General features: G+C 33.5%; 1 long non-coding RNA gene across 16 annotated transcripts in view; it reads right to left on the bottom strand.

The window, feature by feature from the left end:
- Positions 1-19,444, bottom strand: part of LOC103677621 — a 115,046-nt gene that overhangs the window by 31,113 nt on the left and 64,489 nt on the right. For 8 of the 16 annotated variants that reach the window (XR_005832588.1, XR_005832595.1, XR_005832580.1 and 5 more), the window contains 3 exons: positions 13,801-13,883; positions 11,694-11,768; positions 6,797-11,222 (listed from right to left, as the gene is read on the bottom strand). This is a non-coding gene — a long non-coding RNA (uncharacterized LOC103677621). Of the gene's footprint in view, positions 1-3,946; positions 11,223-11,693; positions 11,769-13,800; positions 13,884-19,444 lie in introns of those variants that run through there. The other 8 variants (XR_005832593.1, XR_005832589.1, XR_005832583.1 and 5 more) reach the window with 7 other exon arrangements.

The following is a 19,444-nucleotide window of genomic DNA, read 5'->3' as shown; positions in this document are numbered from 1 at the left end:
AATTTTGTTACTTGAAATAACATCAGATATCACAAATTGTAAAACTATACAGTCCATGCATGAATAAATTAAAATTATGAAAATGCAAACAGTACAATTTCATATAAAAAGATTATCATACTAAGACAGGAAATTAAACAAGGTGAAAACTAAACTTAGCCAGAAAAAGTAGTTTCCAACACTTTAGACCTCTCCATGGCTAATACAGTAGTCCCCCTTTATCCTTGGTTTTGCTTTCCATGGTTTCATTTACCTGCTGTCAACCACAGTCCAGAATATGATTCCCCTTCTAATGAATCATCAGATCTACAGTAGCCTAATGCTACGTCACAATACCTACATCATTTACCTCACCTCATCACATAGGGATTTTACCATCTCACGTCATCACAAAGGTGAGTACAACACAAGATTATTTTGAGAAACCACACTCACATAACTTTTATACAGTATATTGTTAAAATAGTTCCATTTTATTATTAGCTATTTTATTAATCTTACTGTGCCTAACTTACAAATTAAGCTCTACCATGGGTGTGTTGTGTGTATGTATATACGTATATATATTCATATATATATTTATATATATGAAAAACATAGTATTTATAGGGTTCAGTACTACCTGTGGTTTCACGCATCCACTGGGAGTCTTGGAACATATCCCCCATAGATAACGGGGGACTAGTATATGCAGGCCTGGATTGAAGACGAAGTTATAAGATGATTTCATCATTCTTATACTTCCTTTGTGCCCTGCGTTGTACTTGATATCTTGATATCAAAACCCTATACTAACGCAATATCTCACGCTTTTTACTTGTCCAAAAATGAGGATATTGAGTATTCTCTGGAAGTGAGCAGTTAATTTTAGATGTTACTAAAATAAAAATTAATTTTAGACTAGCAAATGTGTCAGGTAAATTATCAAGGAATTCATTTGTTAACTATAAAACAACCAAATATTTGACAAGGTAGTCTAATTTGGGAGGACTTAACCCAGGAAGAGCAACAGAGACTACCATGTGAAACCTATTCAAGAGGCTATGTAGAGCAAACAAGGTATTATGAACTTCAGTTAGTTTGGGAATATACTTGGGTCCCCCCCAAGCAAAAGTAGAGCCCAGAAGCCAGAAGATTTCCCTATACAGAGCAAAGCATCTGAATGTCACAGATTTACGTAGGCAGGATTCAGAGGCTAGGTACTGTGGAGTTCAGGCAGGCAGAGTTTAGGAGATCAGCAAATGCAGTACGAGGTAAAGGAGTCACACCCAGATCTCAGGTAAAGATGCAGGTGAAAACATCTATTTCTATTTCTTAATGTGGTAGAAAGAGAGTTACAAAGGGCTGTTTTGGTTGGATTCTTACATACAAGCTTGTATGAATTCGTTAGTTTAAGCAAGGCTGACTTGGATTCTAAAGCTGTCTTAAGCAATCAACTGTAGGGTCAATCAGATAACAATGAAGCGGGAAAAAAAAACAACCACTAAATAATTTTAATACTTTTTAAAGTACTTAATACTTAAAACTCTGAATCTTGAGGTGGTAGAAAAGCTAACCGAAATTCTGACCTCCATACTCCCTTCTTGTAAAATCTGAGTAAGAATATCTGAGAATCCATTTCAGCCTGCTAGAGACAATTTTTCTTAAGACTTAGATATATTGTCAGTTTTTCTTGTGTTACCTAGGAGATAAAATATGCTCTGTAAAATTCTTTATTCCTAACTAGTACATCATCTCAGTGAGAAATAAAGAGCCCTTACACAGACTTATTTCACATATAAAACTGTATTACCTGGCAAACACTATTTCATGTTTCTAATTTATCTTTCCTACTGATTATAGTGAAATTGTGATACTGGTGATCTATAGATTTGACCTTGAGCTTGGGAGAATTCCACTGAAAAGCAAGATCGAATGTCTAGCTGACTAGTGAGTTGCTTTGAGTAGCCATATTAATACTGGTATCAATGTATTATACAATAAGGAAAGGAACTAACATATTAACTTAGTGCTATGTGAGGTCATCAATTCTATTTACTACATCAGTCATATATCAGCAGAGTTAAGATATAGTCTCTGGGCTCAAGAGTGTTAGGCTTTCAGCCCAACGGCAGAGAAATAAGGAAATAATCACAGTATGATGTAACATAAACAACAATGAAACTATTATAAAGATGATGGTACAAAAAAGGGAGTTATTAATTTTCTGTGCGTGTATGTGGACAGGCTGGGAAGTTGCCCTTGTGACGTAATATCTGAGAATGTTTCTAAATGCTGAGTAAGGATTTGCTATACTGCCTGGAATTGTTCTATGAGACAGAATGAAGTTTATTATTAAGCCCTGCCGAAAGTACAATTCTTTAAATTGATAGGAAATACTAAGAAAATAGTATGTCTGATAGCTTAGGGATGATCTCCAAACAAGTCACAATTTTTACTGTACAGTTTGCAGCCTTTTAGTTACAAAAGGTCTCTTTTTCTTAATTTTGATGAGTTTTTCAGAGACACAGTGTGTTTTGTTAAAGTGAGATGACAATGATGTTTGATGCTTTAATGCCTTAAAAACAATGCAACTAAGTATAACATACAGATTGTGTAGTCTTTACTCTGGACAATTAGGTGGTAGCAGTTTTCTCAGGGGAGGACTACACTATTACACTGAAGCTGACTGAATTAATATATCTGCATGTATATCCATGGACCATACAAACATACAGGACATGGACACATAAACCCACCCGTCAAACATTACCAAAATACACTTTTAAGAGTGTGTCTCCTTGCAACGGGGCAGTAGTACCACCCTGGAATATGTGAGAAGATAATTTGTGTTTATAGAATATTTCCACATACAAACCTATTTTTAAGGTATCAGTATTATTTTTAGCATTTTAGGGCTATTTGTTAATTTTTCTTCTCTGCCTCTTATTAGCTATAGGACAGAGGCTATAATTACCAAGAGCATGATATCTGCAATCAAACCACCTGAGCTTGAGTAACTGACAGCCCCCACCCCTTTACAAGTTATGTGGCTTTAGGTATACTATTTCCCTGTAACTCTATTTCTTTACTTATAATATAGGGATAATGATGTACCTCCCTCATCAGGTGGTTATAGGACTTAAATGAGTTATAAAATGTAAACGTTCCTGGTAAAGGACAATCGATATATTAGCAGTTATTTCTATCACTAATAGCATTATGTAAAGCTTGAGTGGTTTCTACATGCACTTAAAAAAAATCAATCCTAGTATGTATTGTAATACTTTAATTTGATTGATTTGGGTCATTTTCATTAAAATAACCATTTAAACAAAAAAAATTACTGCCTTATTTCCCAGAGGGGCAAATACACCTTAAAAACTGTGCCACGGCTGATGTTCATTACTGTATTTACAATTATCTCATATCCATAATCTCTTATCTAATTTGGAAGAGAACCAGAATAGTTTGAAAAAGTACTTAACTGTAATAACTAAGAAGCCTGCATTAAAAGATGTCAGAAAAATTATCTTCTTAGCCAAGCCATAACATTGTTTGTCTCACAATGATTTGGCCTCAAAAGAACTGGCAAAGATACTACAGAATTATTTCCTGCATATTTGATGCCAGAATCAACTAGACCCCATTGCCAATTTCAGAGTGATAGTGATCCTCCTGGGAACACTCCATCTTATAAGTAACTGAGCACCTACTGTGTGCCTGGCAAGAGGAAAAGCTCCAACTGAAGCTGGATTCCCCTATATCTAACTACAAAAAGAGAATCTCAAGTGTGTAATTCTAAATCCAAGCTATGGCCTTTCAGTCTTATTAACATCCAAACACCAAAGAATATAAACATCAAAGAATGCCCCCATTGACACTATAACTCACCTCAAACCAAAATTGTACAATTAAGAATTTCTGTAAAATTGACTTCTTCCTGTTGTTTTATCTAAATTTTTTATTTTTACTGTCCTTTGAAGTCTTGAGGAAAATGAAAACTTAATTATCTAGTTCTATATTGGATTTGTCCAATAGCCTTCAAAAAGTAATCCTTGAAAACAAATGCCAACTTATAAAAGCTTTTAGTACTTAAATATTATGTTCCAACTCCGTATTTAATAAGTTGACATTTTCATTTATTTCATAGTTCCCAGACAAGTGACATGTTTCTGGAAACCTTGATCTTGAACTTCTTAGAGCACCTTCCTAGACAGTGTCAGGTCTGTTAAAAAATCTGTTTCCCTATTTCCTTTAGTCAAAAATTGTCCTGTTAGCACAAATGCCCTTACATTTTAATGGCAAGGATTTAAGATGATGTATTCATTTTCTTCATTTCAAATAGTTATCTTTACATCTTACTAACTCCCCCCATCCTCATTTCATCCCTTTTGAGGCCCTTGGTAAAGCAGTCCACTTCCATAATGCACACATCCAAAGTTGGTAGAGAGCCCTTGCTCGTTTTAAGGAGCTGTATTTGCATCCCTGAAACTTGATCTCCCTGGTTTTGCTCTCCAGTACCAAAACAAAATACACAAGTCTCAAGATTGTTACTTGTCTTCTCTTTTTCAAGGAAGCTTCTTAATACTTTCAACCATTCCTTATGACATTTGAATACCCCATATTTTTCAATTCTCTGAAATGTACTCTAGTTGGTTCACATCCATATTTTACATGTGTCCTGACATGAGCCATACACACCAAGACTTCCAATCAACAATGGTTTGGGGGAACAAGTGTTTATTAGCATATAATAGGTTAATCTAAATAAATGAATTTTCATGCTAGTTTTGAAATTTGTTCAAACTTTACCTAAATTCCAAATTAAATTATCCAACTTGGCTATCCAGAAACCAAGAACATCTGGTATTGTTGAAAATAAGAGTACATTAGAGGCGCCTGGGTGGCTCAGTTGTTAAGCATCTGCCCTCGGCTCAGGTCATGATCCCATGATCCTGGGATTGAGCCCCACATGGGGCTCCCTGCTCAGTGGAGAACCTGTTTCTCCCCCTGCCTGCTGTTCCCCCTACTTGTGCTCTGTCAAATAAATAAAATCTTAAAAGAAAAGTACATTAAAAGAATTCTCTTTTTCTGTGTTGGGGGGATTTAGTTTCATAACGAATATAGGAAGTACAGTAAAACTACCATAAATATTTCCTGAAGAGCATACTGTGTAGTCTTTCTAAAATGAATGTCATCATATCTTAAAGGTCCCAATTCCTTGAGTTTTAGAGGTAAACATATCTAAGAATCACTAATTTTTTAAAAAATGGTACAATAGCTTATTTATTATGGACCAAAGACTTTACTTTCGGGTGTTTTCCTATTTTTCCAAAGGATGAAATAAACCACTAAAATGCTGACCAAAGTGGCACAACAGAGAATCTGACTTGAAATCTGTACCATAGGCCTGTTTTGGCGACCAATACCCCTCCCATAAAAATTTTTAGACTTCCCCCAAAATATTTTCTTTATTAGCAAAGTTGTGAATCTAAACCTTTCTAAATTACTATTGTTCTTAAGAGTTTTAGTTAAGTTCTAAAATATTTGCATGTGAGAAAAACAAGTTGAGACATACCATTTTTGGTTATATTCTAAATGGGTCACTGTAACAGAAAGGTCATACACTATGAATTCATATATTTGTGTCATATTTACATTTAGCCATGTTTTGAACTGAAATGTCCACAATAAATGCTTTTTGGATATCAAGTACAAATTCCACAATTTCAGAATAGCTCAGCTTTATGATAAATTTGATATGGTTGTGGGGATACAAAAGAAACAAACTCATAATTTAATATGCCAGTCTGAAATTTCTCTTTGAGCAAATCTTTAGCCACTACACATACTTCAGTAGTTATTTTTCTTATTCTCCTGCTAAAAAAACTTCAATGATTTCCCTTGCCTCAGAATGCTTCTCACACTACGGAAAGGTATCCTTGGGGCTGGCATAAAGGTGTGGTAGAGGAACCCACAGGGTCAAAAAGATGTATCTTATATGTTCAAATTTACTAATATTGAGGAAAAAAGTCAGTAAAAAATCTTAATCATTTTTACAGTAAAGTATTATGGAACAAATTATAAAATTAGTAGTTCAAGGAATATTTTTGATAAATGTGAAGAAATTTCTTAGTCAGATGCATATCCCATCTCTCTTTTCTAGAGGGAAATACTCTAGATTTCCATCCCTGGCATAGAATTGGATTAAGAAATAAAAATTCGCTAATCCAACTATGCCACTAGAGGGAATAAGGCTAGTAATAGTAGTTGCTGCTGGATGGTAAAAATGTCATTTTTAAATAGAATTTTTTGCCTTTTCCAAGGTTTCTACACCTATGTATTACTTTTATGCTAGGAGAAATTAAGACAAATCTTTTTAAAAAGGAAAATTCTTTTTTTCTTTTTTCCTATTAAAAAAAATATATATTTTTAAGTAAGCTCGACACCTGAAGTGGGGCTTGAACTCATGACCCCAAGATCAAGTCACATGCTCTACCGACAGCCTGCCAGGTGACCCAAAACAGGAAAATTCTTAATTTTTAGATCTAAAAGTCAGTTTAATTGCTGTTAAATATAACTATAAAATAAACTAAATTTTTCTTTACCTAGTTCATTAATATGGTTTCAAAATTGAAACAGATTTGTCTTGTTTTTTTTTTAATACTTACCTTTTGAGGTTTTGGGGGCTGGAGAGGGAGAAATGACAAAAAAACCACTCAACAAATTCTTGAATTCTTTTCAACACTCCTTTGAGAACACATAGATTGCTCCCCTACAGTTGATTTTAAAATTATCTGATTTTTGAAATTACCTGTTCAGTTCTTCCCTGATAGTTAATTCTTCATTATCACTTCTAAAGTTCCTGATTTCCATTTACAGATTTCCAAAAGGGGCTGATTATGTGGTTGTTAAGTCTGCTTCAAATAATTTTTTATTTTTCAAGGATTTCTCTCTCTCCTTTTCAGAAAACAAACTTTCCTCTCCCTGAGTCACAAAAATCATACATGCTTATTTATAATCATGAAAATAAATCCAACCCCTCACCGTAATGAGATTTGTCTCCTACCTGCAGTAAACCAGTAGTAACAGTTTAGCAAATGTATTCTTTTAAGGAGTTTGTTTATAATATCTGACATATCTTTACTTAATCATGAACAATTTCTAGCTGATTAAATATTCGTTACATTATTTTAAATAGCTGAACAATATTCCACCCAGCATGTTATTTAATCAGCCTTTTATTACTGGACACTTTAAAAACTCCTCCAAATTTTTAATATTATAAACAACACTGTAATAAACACATGGGTTACTTCTTAAAATAGTATATTTATTAATTGCTTTTACAATATTGAAAAATTAAAAGAGAATTTATTATTTTTTAAAATATGCTAAAATCCTAGAAATGTATATGGCTGGTCCATACTCAATTATAGGTGAGATGGAGAGAGAGGGAAGGGCAGAAAGGAGGGAGAAAGAGGGCAAATGGAGGGAGGGAGGGGAAGAACTTTTTACATAACTGAAGAAAAAAAGTCAAGTATATGACTCATCAGCATAAAACTAGTATTTAAACTTTGGAACCTGATTCTTAGGCTGATGTTTTCAAGTTCTGGGCATTGTAGTCCACTTGCTTTTCTTCATTTTGTTTATAAAATTATGAATTTTTATTCATATGGCTAATACATTTAAAAGGTTAACATGTATTAATGAGGCACTATTAATGAAGTGTTATGTCCCTCAGGTATGTTAAGTTAGAGAAAACGGTTAAGAACTACAGATATAAACTCTTCATACCACAAGAAGGGAGGGATAATGTCATATTGTTAAAGCAAGGAGACATTTACCATACGCAAGAGGTCTGGCCCATTTTTAAGCATGTACAAGAATTAGGGGAGAGTTGTGGTGGGTGAAATGGCATAAATAAAGGCAAAGACAAAAACAGATGGATCAAGACTGTTTCACTTGAAGAAAAGCGGAAAAACTTAAGGTTAGGGCAAAATCATGAGGTGTAAGCTAAGGAGATTAAATTTTATCCTATGAGCAAAAGTAGTGTTTCAGGAAGATTAAATTAGTGGGACATATACTGTAATGAATGAAACAATTACAGGCAAAGAACTCCTCAGATAAGATGCGAGAATAGGTGAGAAATAATGAAATACTTAATTATGGCAGCAATTCCAGAAGGGAGGAGTCAAAGATGGTGGTGATTCATTTGGGGAAATGACAAACATGAGTAAGGTCAGTGTCTCCTGGAGCCATTAGCATTGACAAGCTAAACAGATCAAGTGGAAAACAAGTTCAGAGCCATGAAAGCACAATATGTAAAAACCTGATCATCACACATGTACCTATTTGCCAACTATTTCAACATTTTGCTTATATTGTAAATGGTGTCAGATGGAGGTTCTAACCTTGAGTCAGATTCGTAAATATTGTTCTACCTACAAGGGTCAAATAGGCTGAATGAAGCACATACCATTGTCAAGGATCAAGAAGTATGAAAAATTAAATCTGTAAAGCAAGCTAAAAGCTTAAACAGCCATAAAATCTAGCCCCTATAAACTCTTCGCGATCCCATGAGCTACGATTCTCCTTCTTGTATATTTAATCATGGCCACCCAGACCTCCTTGCTGTTCCTTGTACACACCAAAAATGCTTCAGCCTCAAAATCTTTGTAGTTGCTATTTCATCTGCCTGAAAGGTTGTTTTCCCAGATACCTAATGGTTTGCTCCTTATCATTTTAAAAATCTTTGTCTTACTAAATATCATCTCTATGAGGCATTTTCTGACCATAATATATAAAAACATCTCTCTCCTGCCTTCTAAACATCTTTATTCCATCCTTTCCCCCTTCCTTGCATTATTTTTCTACATAGAACTTATCACCATCTGACACACCACAAGTACCTATCAGTTTTTTTGTCTATTCTGTTACCTACGTTTCACTCCCAAGACTGTAAGGCCTATGAGGGTGGAAGTTTTTGTTCAGTGTTGATCCTCAGCATTTAAATAGAACAAATTTGTACCTCTCTCTATATAAATGTTTCAAATCTATTTTTAATGCTCCCTATCAAAATTAGTACTTTCACACTGCCACAATAGACATTCATGAAAATATAAACAATATAAAAATCTGCATGAACTACTTAAAAATTTACAAATTCTCCTAAGAAATGATGAGTTTAAACTTTCTTGACTTATACTACAGGACAACAAATACCCTTCTTCATTGATTGTTTCATGCTAAAGTGGCATTTTTAATTGATGACAGGGAAACTCAAAAAAATCTGTAATTTACTATCATATGCATTAAGTACAAAAAAGAAAAAACTTTTAGTGGTACTATAAGAACTTATAACCCTGAAAGGCTATAATATAAGCATTCCTAAAGATTATAAAATAATGAAATGTGGAAATAAGCAAACTCTGGGGTGATTCAGAATTTCTACCACTTCCTAAAGATATTCTTTAATAGAATAATCCATGGTAGTGGTTAATTTATAAAACAAAGATACATAAAATACTTTTAAGTAACAAGTTAATCAGATTAACATTTTGTGCAAAAGTAGCTTAAAAGTTCTTTCTCAGCATAATTTCTTAAAATCTAACCCTACAGTATATGATAAATAGAAACAACAACATTTTCCAGGTAGTTTATATTTCTTCAGAACACAAAAGTTCACTCACAAGAATACAATATGTTATTCAAAGTTCCACAGAATTAAGGGGGACCTATAATCATTAATATGCTAATTTAAGTATTTTACTCATAAAGTTTTTGTATGAATTCCATGTATTAGTAATCAAGAAATAGACCCAAATAGAAATTATAAATGTTGAATTTAATTTCAGTAAAGACCAAAAAAAAAAAAAAGCAACTAACTTGTCACCTTGCATAGTAACTTTAACATAAAAGGTTTAAACTTATTTATTTTGTGAACATTTTCATTGTATATGCTTAAAAAGAAAGACATCAGAAATCTGTGAGATATATTTATAAACAAACAAGGCAAGAACACATTCTCTCACACTTCTGGTGAGTTAGTTCTGCATTAAAGGGGCTCAAGTTATTACTAATAAGACAGAAATTGCAAGAAATCCTTTGACAGAGGTAAAAAAAAACCAAACAATTTTAGCTGGAAATGATGATGGTCTCATTTCTTCTCCTAGATATGCAAATAATATGTCTAAATACTTACTAGAGCCAAATCTATCTCAAAAGTTTGGGACATTAATTTTTCTCCTTTTTGTTAATACTCAATGAGAAACAACACTTAGAATTAAAACTTTTTCGATGAATAAGGGATAGTAATATCCACCTGCAAAAGGAAAAAGAATTGATTTAGAATGTCAACTTCTAAATAAATAAATCATTAATTTAGAGATCACAGTTTATGAAAGTATAATCTTGCTAATCCAATTATGGCTAACCTGGGCATGAATCCATAATGATACTCAGTGGCTTACAAACAACATGTAACTCTCTAACAACCAAAAGGATATATAATTGATTGAAGAAAACCTTTACGGGTGAGTATAGAATTTAGTGTAAGGCCAAACTGTCATATCTACCATCACATATCCATATGTGTGACCTTAAGAGATCTTCATTTAAATACAGGATGTAAACTGAGTAATTCAACTATTAAAATATTCCTCTTGCTACCTCCTGGATACTTGCCCAAGTCCTCTGAGTTAGCTCCGAACTCAATCCATATTTCAAGTAAAAGACTTAAGATGCTCAATATTTAAATTATTTGGCATTAACTTAAAAAGAAACAATGAAAAAAATGAGATTTTTTTCCCCAAAGATGATGGAAAAAATGAAAATTTAATACACACCCATACTGATTTTTCTTTGTAAAATAGCCAAATTAAGGTTATTAAAGGGGTATAACTTTTATTTTACTATTTGTGCTTTATGTGTTCAAAATTACACAAAGATGGAAGTGTATTAACCCATACAAATAAAACTTCCCAGTTCCGCTGAATTACCTAAAATGTGTGTTTCATTAGGTACTGACAGGCCATTTCCTCTTCTTTAAGTAAGAGACTGGAAAGAAGCTGTATGCTGTTACGATAAATTTCAATATAACAGTTTTTCTATAGTTTCTCACTTCGCCAATATTTCAGTTTTTCTTTAATCCATTCTCAGGATTAAACCAAGAAACTTTTCATTTAGCTGTAATAGCCCCAAATGTTCCTTCTTCACATCTGGAGGATCTAAAGATTCACCTAGTAAATGTAAAATCCAGGTTTTCTCTCTGTCATTTAGAAGGCAGATTAGACTAAATATAATTTTCTAAAATTTAGTCAAAATATACTTAGGAAAACAAAAATAGAAAAAAGAAATCTAATTCCTGAGTTGTTCTGGAAAATACTGGACAAACTTTGTAATTTATTCAATAAATATTTCTAAGCATTTAGATGTTAAATCCTGGAATACTTTTAGTGGAATTAAAAATTATCATTTATTTGTTACAGTCTTTCACAAAATAGTTGAAATGAAATAAAGGAAAACAGGTTAAGAGCTTGATGAATGATTTTTCAAAGCACCAAGGCAATACTTATTTCCATGTAAATGCTGTCATTTAATTCTAGCTACCATATATATGGTATGCTGCTTCCTTATTTGGGGGGAAAATTTTTTTGCAGAGGAAAAACTGTTCTTAAAAATGAAAGCTTTATCTTATATATTTTCTTTACCTTCAAATTAGAATTCAAGCAGAAGATCCTCAAATACAATTCCTTAAATTACATCTGACATAACTTTTAGAGTTTCTAAAAGAGACAACAGTAACTGGAAATGATTCGTTAAGAACTGCTTTTATTTTGTAGATTTTCCGCTGGGTTACAGTTGAAAAGGTTAAGATAGTCCTTGTAGAAAAGAAGACCAGAAGTGTGGTACACTACTTACAAACACGCCTGTCTTATCCTGAAAATTAATTTTCAGTTTAATGACTTCATAAAACAACAAAATAAGAAAAAGAAGGTAAAGAAAACATTTTCCTGGGGCGCTTGGGTGGCTCAGTCAGTTAAGTGGCTGGCTGCCTTTGGCTCAGGGTCCTGGGAAAGAGCCCCCTTATCGGGCTCCCTCAGCAGGGAGTCTGCTTCTCCCTCTAACCCCTGCGCCCGCGCCCCCCCCCCCCGTCCCTGCTTGTGTTCTCTCTCTCAAATAAATAAAATCTTAAAAACAAAAAACAAAAAACATTTTCCTTCAAATCTTAAATTAAAAATTTTGACAGTGTTTGCATCTATAAAAGTAATAGCTATAATAATAATTTTTACTTTTACTCTGAAGTTGAGTATTGGATATAAAAAAACAGACAAGGCTTTCATATTTTCGACTTGTCAAAAATCTTCAGCCTAAGGATTTAGAAAAACATTTTAATAAAAAGGAGAAAAAAATGTGATACTATAAAGTTAGGAAGCATAGAATTAAGATCATAATCTGTCATGTGGGGCAAATTACTTAATTTGAGTTTCTGTTTCCTGAGTTACCCAACAGATAGGTAGGTCATCTGTTAAGGTCTTCCCTACTTTTGAAGTTATGATTAGGAGCATTTTAAGACCCAGGATTTCAGGAATTTAATTTACACATTTTGATAGTTCCCTCTTCCTTTATAAGGAAATATTTAGAAACATTACTAAAAACTATCTTCTAAGTTCTGTTCAGAATGTATATTTTCTAATATACACTTATCTGTGAGATAAGCTAATAACTTTAATTTCATTTCACTAGGGAAACAAAGGGAAAACTAATATTTAAGTAAAAATTTCAGTATTTACATTGAATAAAATATGCAAATTAAAGCTTGATTCTGTGTAAACGCTTTTGATAAACTCTTGATGCATTCAACACAATTATTAAATTGTAATTAAATTATTTTATTTTACTCTATTTTTTAAAAGATTTTATTTTTTTTTAAATGTATACATGTAATTTCTACACCCAATGTGAGGCTCAAACTCATGACTCCGAGATCAAGAGGTGCACGTTCCTCCAACTGAGCCAGCCAGGCACCCCACAATTATATATTACTTTAATACACATACAATACATCGGAACAGTTAGTACTTATTTTTATAGAATCGTTCTAAACATAACAAGATTATCAATACTGAAAATGCATTATCAATAAAACTGAAGATATATCAGTATATTAAGACATATTAAGCTATAAAACATCAGACTGTAGAGTATGGCCAACCTTACTTCAGCAGCACAGTTAATACTGGAGATAATTTTAGAATCTTAACGCCAATATTTACGTGCTGCTAAGGCACTGCTGACATCACTATCATAAGAGCTATGAATAAAAAGAAAAATATTTTCTTCAGATGATCAGATCCTTGTATTTTTGAGGCAGCACAATATGGCCTGCACCTTTTCAAAATCCACAAACCATTATGTGCTGCTACTTTACTCCAAGGTTTTTGTTTTTTTAAACACACATTAGCACCTAAAGATACAAAAAGTTTTTTTCTTTTAGAAGAGAATACATTAAGAAACCCATGTTTAAAGATTATAAGTGACAAAGTATGCATAATTAGCTATTTCTTAGAAGCTTTAAAGGAGCATAATAAAATTTATTTCTACATCAAATGTTTAAGAAAAGCCTACTGTGTGCCAAGCACATTGCTATAGGTTAGGAACACAAAGATGTGTAATATACGGAATGAAAAGCATTTCCCTTTGTCAACCTAATAAGCCAATACTGTTAAATATTTGATCGTATTTTTGAATGTTATAGTATATAGAAGTTTTTTCCTTTTATAAGCACAAAATGAATTCATAAAATTTGGTTTTTACCTTGGTAAAAGCGTTAATTTATAGACAGCATTGCGTTCCTTGCAGAACACCTTTCAAAAGACCTCTTCATCAAGTAGATAAGACTTCATGTCAAGAGAAAAATAAGAAATGACATACAAAAGCTCAGTTTCAATAAACTTAATCGGGCAAATGCAAATATACTTTTATTTCTTTCTATCTATCCATTTTGAGCGAGAGTGCATACATGCCCATGAGTGGGGGGTGGTGAGAGGCACAGGGAGACAGAGAATCAGGATCCATGCTCAGCATGGAGCCCATAGGGTTCCATCTCATGATCCTGAGATCATGACCTGAGCCAAAATCAAGAGTCGGACGCTTAACCAACTGAGCCACCCAGGTGCCCCCAAATACACTTTTAAAAGAAAAGACTGCTTAAGATTCTTTCTCTCCCTCTTCCCCACACCAATCTCTCTCCCCACCCCAAAGGTGATCCCAGATTATGAAGCCTTGGAAAGATGAGTTAACTTTGTATTCAGAGATGAGAAAATAAAACCGGAATCTTGTGGCTCTTGATCTTCCTATATCCTACCTGCCTCCACCCTTCACTAGGCAAAGAAGTATACTCCTAAACAGTTTCCACTTACTAAGATGTAGGAATGCAATTACTTCTCTAAAAGATACAATAAAACTACCATGATTCCAGTTCAAGCCTTGACAACCTTGCTCCAGTTTTCTCATCATTAAAATGGCCATGCTAAAACTATGGTATAGAGGTATGGAATAAGGAGATGTGCAGTGAAATTTGCCCCTCTTCTCATATCTAATACTTTACAAAAGCACAACTGTCCTATATTCTACATTTTTTGTGAGCACCTTCCCCATTAAAAAATAGATGTAGCTAATCTCTTGAGGAACCCCTATTTCATGTACTACTCAGCTCTATTATGGTCTCAAATTTCTGCACAATATTTGCACAAAATAACTGTTTTGCAATGACTTGAGAAATACACAACATATATTTTTATGTATCAGTTAAGGAAGAGTTCTTTAGGCTATCTGTCCCATAAACCCACTTTCCAAACAAAAAACGTAAATGTGACATTTTCAAATATACAGAATTTATATATGTATACTTTTTCGTTTAATAACTATCTTACTGAACACCTACGATGTACCAGGTACTGTCCGGTTATTACACTAGTTAGTACACTAGAATACAGGCACAGTTCCTTCTCAGAAAAAATTTAAAATCATTTAAATTGTAAGATACATAATCATTAAACAAATAACTATTCAAGACTATATATTGTTCTTGCCCCCCCCCGAGTATATATATACACATTAATTCATGTATACATATACATGATAATAATACATGATAATTCCAAAGTCAAGAAGAAATCCACTTGTCAATTCAATTCCAATTTTCTTTCTTTCTTTTCTTTTTTGCTAAGTCTATTTATTTTAAACAAAGTCGAAGGTGCCAAACTTGAAAGAAATAAATGTGAATATTGCAAAATGAAAGTCACTTTTATAAATCTTTACACAAAACTCCACAGTAAGAATGTCTATTTTTTAAAAACTGTGGTTATAATACACTATATAAATTTTACCATTTTATACAACTGTGTGGCATTAAGTCCAGTTACACTGTTGTGTATGTATCACCATGTTCCATCTTCAGAATCTTTTCATCTACACCAACTGAAACTGTACCCATTAGACACTGTCCATGCCTTCATCCCCTCAGCCCCTGGACACCACTATTCTATTTTCTGTCTTGATGAACTTGTCAATTTTAGGTACCCTATATAAATGGAATCATACAATATTTACTCTTTTGAGTCTGGTTTATTTTACTTAAGGTAACTTTTTCAAGGTTCATCCATGCTGTTGCATATATCAGACTTTCCTTTTTACAGCTGAGTAGTATTCAATTGTGTATCTATACACATTTTGTTTGTCCATTTATCTATGGACATTTAAGTTGCTTTGATCTTTTGGTTATTATGATTAATTGCTGCTATAAACATGGTATACAAATATCTGTTTGAGTCCTGCTTTCAATTCTTTTATGTATAAACCCCAGGATCACATCGTATTTAATTCTGTTTTTAATTTTTTGAAAAATTGCCCTACTGTCTTCCATAGTGGCTCTACCATTTTACAGTTCAGACATACAAAAGGGTTCTAATTTCTCTAAATCCTTGACAATTTTCTTTTAAAAAATAATAGCCATCCTTATGGATGTGAAGTGGTATCTCAGTATGGTTTTGATTTTAATTTCCCTAATGAGTAGTCTTTTGAGCTTATTTTCTTATGTTTATTGGCCATCTGTATATCTTCTTTAGTGGAATGTCTATTCAAGTCCTTTGCTTCTTTTTAAGCTGGGTTGTTTGGTTTTGTTGTTGCTGAATTATAAGAATTCTTTATGTATCCTGGATATAAGTCTCATATCAGATATATGATCTTCAAGTACTCTCCCATTCTGTAGGTTGCCTTTTCACCCTGTTGATAGTGTCTTTGATGCACAAAAGTTTTACATTTTGATGGAGTCCAATTTACCATTTTGTTGTTGCTGCTGCCTGTGGTCTACTATCCAAGAAACTGCTATCAAGTCCAATGTCATCAGGTTTTCCCTAGGTTTTCTTCTAAGAGTTTTACAGTTTTAGTTCTTACATTTAGGTCTTTGACCCATTTTAATTTTTGTATATGGTATGAAGTATTATTTTATATGTTGATACCCACTTTTTTCAACTCCCTTTGTTGAAAAGACCATCCTTTTCCCATTGAATGTGTGTGTTTTTTTTTTTTTTAAAGTAAGCTCTGTGCCAAATGTGGGACTTAAACTCATACCCCCAAGATCAAGAGCCACACATTCTACCAACCGAGCCAGCTGAATGGTCTTGGCATACATATTAAAAATCATTTCATCATATATGTAACAGTTTATTTCTAGGCCCTCTAGTCTATTTCATTAGTCTGTATGTCTGTCTTTATGCAGTACCATACTGTTTGATTTCCATGACCTTGCATTAACTTTTGAAATCAAGTGTGAGATCTCCAAATCTGTCACTGTTTTGGCCATTTGGTGTTCCCTGAGAGATTCTATATACATTTTAGAGCAGTTATCTATTTCTACAAAAATGTCATTGGGATTTTGACAGGGATTACACTGACTCTGCAGATCACTTTGGATAATACTGTCATCTTAACAATACCAAGACTCCCAAAACATGAATGTGGGATATCTTTCTATTTATTTCTGCCTTAAGTTTCTTTTAGCAATGTTTCATAGTTCACAGTGTAGAAGCCTTTCACCATCTTGGTTAATTTTATTCCTAAGCATTTTATTCTTTTCAATATTATAAACATAATTATTTTCTTAATTTACTTTTTGGATTGTTCATTTTTAGTGCAAAGAAATGCCACTGATTTCTGACTATTGATTTTGTATCCTGCAACCTCACTGAATTTGCTTATTAGTTATAACTTTTTTTTGTGTGTGTGTGAACCAAGGGTTTTCTACATATAAGATCATGTCATCTGTGACCAGAAATAATCTTACTTTATAAATCATTTATAAATAAAATTGTTTTGGAATTTGTTTGGCATCTTCCCCGCATCTTTAGTTTTTCTACTGGGTCATTCTTATCAGCAAAAATGTTATAATTTCTCTCATCTTAATTTCATCTCTTAAAGATTATTGCAATTTTATCACTGGTGTTTTTTTTTTGTTTGTTTGTTTTTTAAAGATTTTATTTATTTATTTGACAGAGATAGAGACAGACAGCGAGAGAGGGAACACAAGCAGGGGGAGTGGGAGAGGAAGAAGCAGGCTCATAGCGGAGGAGCCTGATGTGGGGCTCGATCCCATAACGCCAGGATCACGCCCTGAGCTGAAGGCAGACGCTTAACCGCTGTGCCACCCAGGCGCCCCTATCACTGGTGTTTTAATAAACACCCTCAGAGGAAGATTTTTTCTTATTTTTACTTCTATTTTTAACTGAGATAATAAAAAAGAGCTGCTTTCTATTTGAAAGCCTGACAAATTTTAGCTATTATCAAAAGTATCTTTCCACACTCCAGAAAAACATGGAAATTCTTGATTTAAATGTATTAATAAACTGAATAATTCCAGTGGAGCAATTCCAGCCAGATAAATCTCTTTACCTGTGTTTAACAACAACAAAACAACCACAATCTCCCAGTCTGGCAAGTTTTGATTTTTCCTTTCCGCTTATAATGACCTTTTTACTCTGGGGCTGCTAAAGTAGGCTTTATATTATGCTTTCAAGAAGGAGTTATTTTATTTTTTTAAAGATTTTATTTCAGAGACAGTGAGGGAATGAGCAGGGGGAAGGAGCAGACTCCCCACTAAGCAGGGAGCCAGATGTGGGACTTGATCCCAGGACCCTGGGATCATGACCTGAGCTGAAGGCAGACGCTTAACTGACTGAGCTACCTAGTCGCCCCAAGAAGGGGTTATTTTAAACTAAAAATTTCTTTGAATCTATAGAGGGCTTCCACTGTCACATGATAGAGATATTCATACTAATGCCATGAAAATATTTTTGCTCTTTTGTTTAGACATACCCACTCTGTATCAGTACACTGCTTTGGGTTTTTCAAATATAAAATTTCACTTTTGATCTGGCATCAACACTATTTGTAATAATTACTTTCTTCAAGTATGCTTCAAATTTTGCAACATAAACCTCTAAGGAGCTGGCAATACAGCCCCTGGGTCACAGAATGACTATACTTGCTCAGGCCAATGGAATACTACACTCACGGTATGAAACGTTGACACCATACCTGGAGAAAATTTAAAATTAGCCGTGCTGTAATATCTTTAAGACTAGGCCTAAATTATGGGGTTTAACTAAACTGCATGACAATTTTATTAAACATAATAACTTTTCATTACCCTATTAAGAAACTGAAAGTTTTGGGGAGCCTGGGTGGCTCAGTCAGTTAATACAGACACCCCCCCCCAAATATCAAGGTCTATGTAATTAAGACCTATCCAATATTTCATACGTCTTTTCAATTAGAACCCTCTACCATTCCAATTAAGTCTCTTTTAAGAGACATGACAACCCAATACAGTATATGGATCTTTCTGAAACAATCAGGAATTTTAAGAGAAACTAAATATTACAGTAAGAGATTATTATTCATTTTGTTATTATAAGTATGGGTGGCTATATATTTAGGAAAAAAGGATCCCTATAAGTTAGAGAAGCATAGGAAGTATTTATGAGTGGACAAAAACTGATCAGGCATGTGCTGTGGCCACCAGGTAAATAGCAAATGGAATAAAATTACTTATCATGCTTTTAATAAATTGTTTTCTAGTTCTTTCTTCTGCTAAGCTATATATTCCTGCCTGATCTCTGACACTGAAGCTACTGCTGGAGGCTAAAATACTCACTAATCCCCTTTCCATTTATTCCTACTTTAGAGGACAACTGAAGTGTATCCTCTCCAGTGCATTCTTACTTCAACCTTTCTCACTGACACTGAACTGCCCATTTATAAGAACTTTGTGAACAGAGAAAATTATTCTCAGTATTAAGTACTGTGCTGAGCAAATAACTGGCTTAATTATTTCATACCTATCATCCAAACTGGACTACCTATGTACCAGTGCTTGCTGGTATGGCCCACACCATTTCCC

This window comes from Ursus maritimus, unplaced genomic scaffold (assembly GCF_017311325.1).
Source record: "Ursus maritimus isolate PB19 unplaced genomic scaffold, ASM1731132v1 scaffold_10, whole genome shotgun sequence".
Classification (NCBI taxonomy): Eukaryota; Metazoa; Chordata; class Mammalia; order Carnivora; family Ursidae; genus Ursus; species Ursus maritimus.
Note: the sequence above shows the minus strand (reverse complement) of the source record. Positions and strands in the feature narration are given on the sequence as shown.